The sequence below is a fragment of the Marmota marmota genome, unplaced genomic scaffold, assembly GCF_001458135.2.
Source record: "Marmota marmota marmota unplaced genomic scaffold, marMar, whole genome shotgun sequence".
Taxonomy (NCBI): Eukaryota; Metazoa; Chordata; class Mammalia; order Rodentia; family Sciuridae; genus Marmota; species Marmota marmota.
Window position 1 is genome coordinate 54,665,503 of NW_025999842.1, and position 7,299 is coordinate 54,672,801.

General features: G+C 37.0%; 1 protein-coding gene across 2 annotated transcripts in view; it reads right to left on the minus strand.

Moving 5' to 3' along the window:
• Nhsl1 (NHS like 1) overlaps positions 1-7,299 on the minus strand; it is a 232,675-nt gene that overhangs the window by 184,140 nt on the left and 41,236 nt on the right. The window lies entirely within an intron of this gene.

Genomic DNA, 7,299 nt, shown 5'->3' on the forward strand with positions numbered 1-7,299 from the left:
TGCACAGTATCAGCGGTGCTGATAGGATCAGAAAAAGCCTAATCCCATTCCACATTCAGAAGGACTGTCCTGAAGAGTGCTGTAAATACTGGGATGAGTAGTTTATTGGAGCACCCAATGTGACAGACCATAAGGGTAATTTACATTGAAGAATACAGTCAACCACAAAATAGCCTATCTGGGCAAAATTAATATAAAAATCTAGATCTTAATATAATTTTTTTTAACGCAACTTACTTATTGGTAAAATTAAGATGGAATTGCTTGGGCTAGGGATGTTGCTTAATGGTGGAATGCTTGGCTAACAGATATATGCAAGGCCCTGGGTTCTATCCTAGTACCACAAAAACATGAAGGAATTGCAGGTAGAGACTTAGCCATTATTTATCATGCACTGCATAATCAAAAAGCCAGCTGAGCATGGTAGCGTGCTCTTGTGATCTCAGCTACTGTGGAGACTGAGGCAGGAAGAACAAAGTCCCAGGCCAGCCTGGGCAATTTTGCAAGACCTTGTCTCAAAATAAAAATAAAAGGGGCTGAGGACATAGCTCAGTGATAGAGCTATGCCATGGTTGAGGTTCTACTTTAATCCTCAGTGCAAAAAAGGAGAAGGAGGTAGCCGTGGGGCAAACAAGAAGAAAGGTACACAGGTCATTACAGGAAACTGCACATATACCACCTCATCAACCATTAGGGTGACTATGACACTAATAAGGAGAACCAGTGGAAAGACGCTAGCAAGCAATGGTTCAACCTTTACATCCAGAATTCCTTATAGAACCTCTAGCCTAGGAAAATGTGGGTTCTACAAGTTTCCTCTAGCCTTTCACTGAGAAGGACAGAGAATATTCTCATTATATCCACACTTTGTAAACAGTGGATTTACTTCTTCAAGTCAATAAGACCATTCTGAAATCTGATACTCTATGGGTCTTACATAAATTGGACCTATATATAATACAGATCTTTATTTTGTTCTATAACAAAATATAAGGCCTTTAGAAGGAATCATGGACATTCTCTTTTGGACAGGCCTTGTATAGGTCTTCCTCAATTAGAGCAAGTTAGACCTATTCATAACAAGTTGTTTTAAATTAACTCATATTTAAATAACATGCCATAAAACTTATATGTTAAGCCTTAGTGACTGTGTCTGTCAATCAACTTGATGCAATATCTAATGTTTTTCAAAGAAACTCATAAATGACAACTGATTTTTATTGGCATTTTTTCAGTTTTATCCACATGTTGACAAGTCTTCTTTCCCTTCATTTTTTATTTAAATTTGGGGGAAGGCAAATCCTAGAAAAAGAAGAGAAACAGCAAAAGAGTTGAGGAATACAAAGAATCCTATTCAAAGAAACTTAACAAAATATATTTTGGTGCATAAATTGTGTTATAACATTAGCTTTCCTTTTTATTTCCAAACTCTTTGTAATATGCAAGAAGGCTCTCTCATCAAACCAACTGTTGCTAATATTTGCATCATTTTAAATTATGACACAAGTTAACAAAATAAAGCAGTTAAGTAGAAACAATGAAACTTCAGCACTCAGAAATGACCAAATCCTAACCTTGCCTTTTCTTTCCAGATCCAGTAACTTCTTAGATGAAAGATTAATGGAGGGGAGAAAAATGTTTTCCAAGAGAAGCAGTAATATCATAGATCCAAAGGCTATATACTATCTATATTCTCATCTGAATGATCTACTGTCCAGCTAACAAACTTCCAGAAGCCACCTGATGGAAATGTCAGTCATCATTCTCTCCACTTGCAAAGAGCTCAAAGCTCTTACCTAAGCCATTTTTTTTTTCTTAAAATGACAAGCTGACTGGAAATCACAAGTTATCAGATATCTTAGTACCACCAACCAGACCTTGAGATGAGAGGATATCACTTCATAGATATGATTAGAATGAGCATGTTTTAAATTATTTTACACTTTTTAGAGTTAAAAGATTTTACCTAAATATAATGTAACACAATAAGTTTACTAAACATCAGTAATGCCTATTTCTGTTTCACATTAAAAATATAGAACTATTAAAAATATAGAACATTAGTGCTAGGTAATTATATATAGTGGTTGACAGTCTTTAAAGAAGTTAACTTTCAGGGCTAGGCATGGTGGTGCATGCCTGTAATCCCAGCAACTCAGGAGGCTAAGGCAGGAGAATCGCAGGTTCAAAGCTAGCCTCAACAATTATGTGAGGCCCTGAACAACTATGCGAGGCCCTGAGCAACTAAGTGAGAACTTGTCTTAAAACTTTAAAAAATAAATAAAAAGGGCTGGGGATATGGCTCAGTGGTGAATTGCCCCTGGGTTCAATCCCTGGTACCAAAAATAAGGAATAACTTTCAGGATGGGGTATAGTTCAGTGGCAGAGCACCTGCCTAATAGGTGCAAAGCCCTGGGTTCCATACCCAAGCGCCACAAAAAAGAGAAGTTAACTTTCACTTTCATCTTCTTCATTCAATAAGAATATTTATTATCTTGGTCTACCTTTGTCAAAACTGTATCTGAACTGGAAATGGGCATGATGGTGCATGCCTGAATCCCAGTGACTCGGGAGGCTGGAGCAGAAGAATCCCAAGTTCAAGGCCAACCTGGGCAACTTAGTGAGACCCTGTCTCAAAATAAAAACTAAAAAGGACTGTGGATGTAGCTCAGTGATAGACCAACCCTGGGTTCAATCCCCAGTACCATAAAAAAAAAAAAAAAAAGTATACCAATGTTACCATATAAATTTTCTTTAAATTCAATTGTTATATCAGAACTTAATTTGATTTTATTATTTATTTTTTGTTACTTACTTATTATTTTGGTACTAGGGATTTTACCCAGATGCACTTTACCACTAAGCTATATCCCCTTCCCTTTTTATTTTGAGACATGGTCTCACTAAATTGCTTAGGACCTTGCTAAATTGCTAAGCTGGCCTCCAACTTGCAATCCTCCAGACTTAGCCTCCCAAGGCTCTAGGTATATCAGAATATTAAAAGCACAATTTTTCTAACATTATTTTCTAGAAAATAAAATTATGTGTCCATTCATAGCATTTTTTATGAAGATGCTATTAATGAGTAAGAATAATTGAAGTAAGGAAGTTAGAACTGACTGAGGTTAAACAAACAAACAAAACCACTTGGGAAATACAAAGTACAACACAAATTAGTCAGCTCATCACTACTACTCTGTAAGTGACGGAAAATACCCACCTATAAATGAGAGGAGACACAAAAGTGTGGGCAGAATTTCTAACAGAAAAGCCATTGTTTACCCATAAGTTTCACACTCTAGAAACATGAACACCTGCCAGATAATTAAATACACCCACACATAGAATGTTCCACCACTTTTAAAAATTTTAATTACCACCATTTATTATAATCACCAACAGGTAATTTTCTAAGCAACCTGAGATCAGTGTTGGAATCCTCAGAAGCTAAACATTCTAAATTGACTCAAGCACCTCCTCTTAGAGAATTAATCAGTTGCACTCCTGTCCATTTGGAGGAAGAAGCTAGAAATTCAAGGATCTGTCACATTCTCTCACCTATGCAGCAACTCAGCTACTACAAAGCGCGGCAACTGGGCAACTGTACTCAAGCACAGAAAAAATTAACTTGCTCAGTGAAATTAAATTTGGTGGGGTGTAACTCTTCATTTCTTCCTTCTGCATGCAGAACAATCTGGCTTTCCTCATTGGCTATATCTCCAAGTGCAACTAGGGGATATCTACCATTAAGCATGTAAACTTGGGGGCTGGGGTTGTGGCTCAGCAGTAGAGCACTCGAGTAGCATGTGCAGGACCCTGGATTCTATCCTCAGCACCATATAAAACTAAATGTTTGGAATAAATGTACTGTGTTAAACTACAACTAAAAAAATGATTTTTTTTAAAAAAAAAAAAAGCATGTAAACTCTTCTTTAAAACAAAAACAAAATCTTTGTTTTTAGCCTTTTGCAAAGTATTAATACTATTGTCAATTTAATTTTTTAAAATACTCTAATCAAGTAAGGTGTAGTGATGCACACCTCTTATCCCAGTGACTTGGGAGGCTGATACAGGAGGATCACAAGTTCAAGGCTAGCCTTAGCAACTTAGTGATACTGTCTCAAAATTTTTTTTTAATTTTTAAAAATAAAAAATAAGAGCTAGGAGTATAGCTCAGTGATAGAGCTCCACTGGGGTTCAATCCCTAGTACTATAAAAATAAAAATAAATGCCAAAATCTAGTATTAAATTGTTGCTTCAGGTCAGGGAGAAAAAAACAAAACTGTGCTTTGAATAAATTTTTAAAGCTAAGATTTTTGCATAGCACATTCCTCAACCCACAGAGATATTTTACATCACAATATAGTACTCAGATATACCATACACACATACATACAAACCCATAAACACTCATTCAAAGCACAAATATACATACAAAATAAGTGTCATGAGACATGTCTTGCTTTTGTTATATATGATACTCTTCAATATTTTCTATTTCTTTTCTCTTTCCTTTTTCTTTTCTGGTACCAGGACTTAAGCCCAGGGGCACTTAACCACTGAACCACATCTCCAGCCCTCTATTTTACATTTTTAAATTTTGAGACAGGGTCCGGCTCAGTTGCTGAGACTGGCTTTGAACTCGAGATCCTCCTGCCTCAGCCTCCTGAGTTCCTGGGATTACAGATGTGTGCCACTGTGCCCAGGTCTAATCATTTTTAATACTGCTTATGATCCCTAGTTTGTCTTCATCAACCCACTGATTAGGTAGTAATCGATTTGGAAAATAAGGTTCTTTCTAAACATATATCAATTTATACTTTTTCAAAAAAGTCACACCTTCCAATCAGGATTAATATGACACTCCCTGCAGATGAAACGGAAAAGGCACTCCAAAGAGGTGAGTGGCTTGTAAATAAGTCTGTTTTGCAACATGAATGAGACAGGTGGCAGAATATCCAAAGCAGATGAGCGCTGACTCCAAGAATAAATTAGTCATTTTATCACTGTATTAAAAGTACTCCACAACAGACTGTTTTGGTCAGGAAAACTGAAATTTAAATAAGACTTTATTTTCCCTTCATATTTTGGCAAAATAAAGTTTATTGATAATATGTGTTGAAAGGGATGTAGGGAAGTATATGGACCTTTTACTAAAATGGTAATTTTGTACAATCTTTTTGGAGAGGGATTTGAGAACACCACTAAATTGGATGTGCATACTTTGACCCAGCAGTTCTAGTAATTTATTCTACGTTCTTGCACATGCAGAGATTGTATATTTACAAACACTGGCCACAGGTAAGAAAATACTTATATGGTAAAATCACACGTTTTATAATTATGTTTAAAAGACCAGGTATTTCCATATAGTTGTTTCTGAATGGATGCTAAAAGTATTCTGAGCAGGAAATATCTTCACAAAATGCTCTCAGATTTTTTAAAATCCTTGGGGGAGGGTGATACCACTCTTGATTGAAAAACTATTCTATGTATACTAAGGAGAAAAACAATCAGAAAAAGATGTTATAAGTGGAGAGAGCCAGTTGCAGAACAATACAGATAATATGATTCCAATTATCTAGAAAGAAAGCGACCACACTCTGGGTGTGTGCATTCATGAATGTAATGATCTAGGGGATATGTGGAAAGAAGGGAGTTTCAATTACTGCTCTGTGAGCTCTAATACTGCTTGATTTTTGCTTTTTGGTTTTTTGTTTTGTTTTGTTTATACTAGACATTGAACCTGGGGTCTTGTGCATGCTAAGCACATGCTCTTCCTGGGTGCTATGCTTCCAGACTGCCTGATTTTTTTCTGAAGAATTCCTTCCTGTAATAGTGACTTAATTTTAGTAGGCTAACAGTAATATTATTTGAATGAAACTAAAATTTGTGATATATTCACAAACCCTAAGTGCTATTTTGAGAATGAGGAGTTAGGGAGTCTATGATACAACTAGGAAACAAGGAGGGGATGGGAGGCAGAGCTCAAGGGTAGATGGTGGGCTTAGCAGGCACCAGGTCCTATGTGCAATACTCGATGCTGAGGGTAGGGGGCAGCAGGCGGTGGGGGGCTTGAGTCTTAAAGCCCTTTTTCCTCTCCCACTAACATGACAAGATCTTTTGTGAGTATACTAATTAAACATCATAAAAATACAGTTATACACATGGAAACTGAACCCTAACACTACTTACATCTTGTGTCCCCATTGTTACCCTCTTCCCATAATACTTGTGAACATCTCTGACATTCCATATCTGGTTAGTATTTCATGCTACCTTTTGTCACACACAGATCAGAAGCTCTGGGGGTCAGAGCTTCTGACCCTCCAAGCTCATCATGGATCACTTTCCACTCAAACAGAGAAGCTGCTCCTCTGTAAGAGGCTGCCAAATGATACTTAAAAAAAAAAAAAAAAACTGTGAAACAAATACCTAATTTAGTGTGACTTTTAACTGATTTGTTACATTGAGATGAATCAGAGAAAAATAGATCATGTTCAATAGGAATCATTGAAAACAAAATTACAATTGATTTTCCTTTCCGATATAATGAATCCTGGTTTTTTTCTATTTGAATAACTTTGAAACCAAAAAAAAAAAAAAAAAAATTAAGCAAAGCCATATGAAGTAGTACTATTTAATGTGACCAATTACAAAAGGATCATATCCAAATAAAATCAGCAGAAAAATGTTAGCATTCTGTGACATATACTGTGTTGCCAATGCAGTACCCATTCCCCTCTTTCTTATTAATACAACACCAACTGCTTCCCAATGCACCCATGTGCTTTGGTTAATAAAAAAGACCCTCTGGGCTGGGCTTGTGGCTCATATGATAGAGCTCTTACCTTTGTGTGAGGCCCTGGTTCGATTCTCAGGACCACATATAAGTAAATAAATAAAGGTCAATCAACAACTTAAAAAAAAAAAAAATACAAGATCCCTGCTATAGCTAGTGGCAGTCTTTCACTGTGATGTGGGCAGAAGTCACCAGAAAGAGCTTACCTCCCCTAAGAAAAGCCTCATCAGGAGAAAGCCCACCCCTCCTTCCTCCTCCTTCTGCCTGAATACACTCTGGAAATGCAGAAGCCAACTTGTGACTGAGAGGGAACCCATGAAACAAAGATTTTGCCCACCCCACCCCCATTAGGAGTAGCCTAATGATAGTAAGCAGCTGCACTAACCACAGACTACCTGCTGTGACAAGAGGAAAAAGAAAAGTCAGTCTGCTTACCCCAAAGCAGGGGTTTTCTGTAGCAGCTGAAAACATTCCCAAAGATGTGTTGGGGGGGGGGG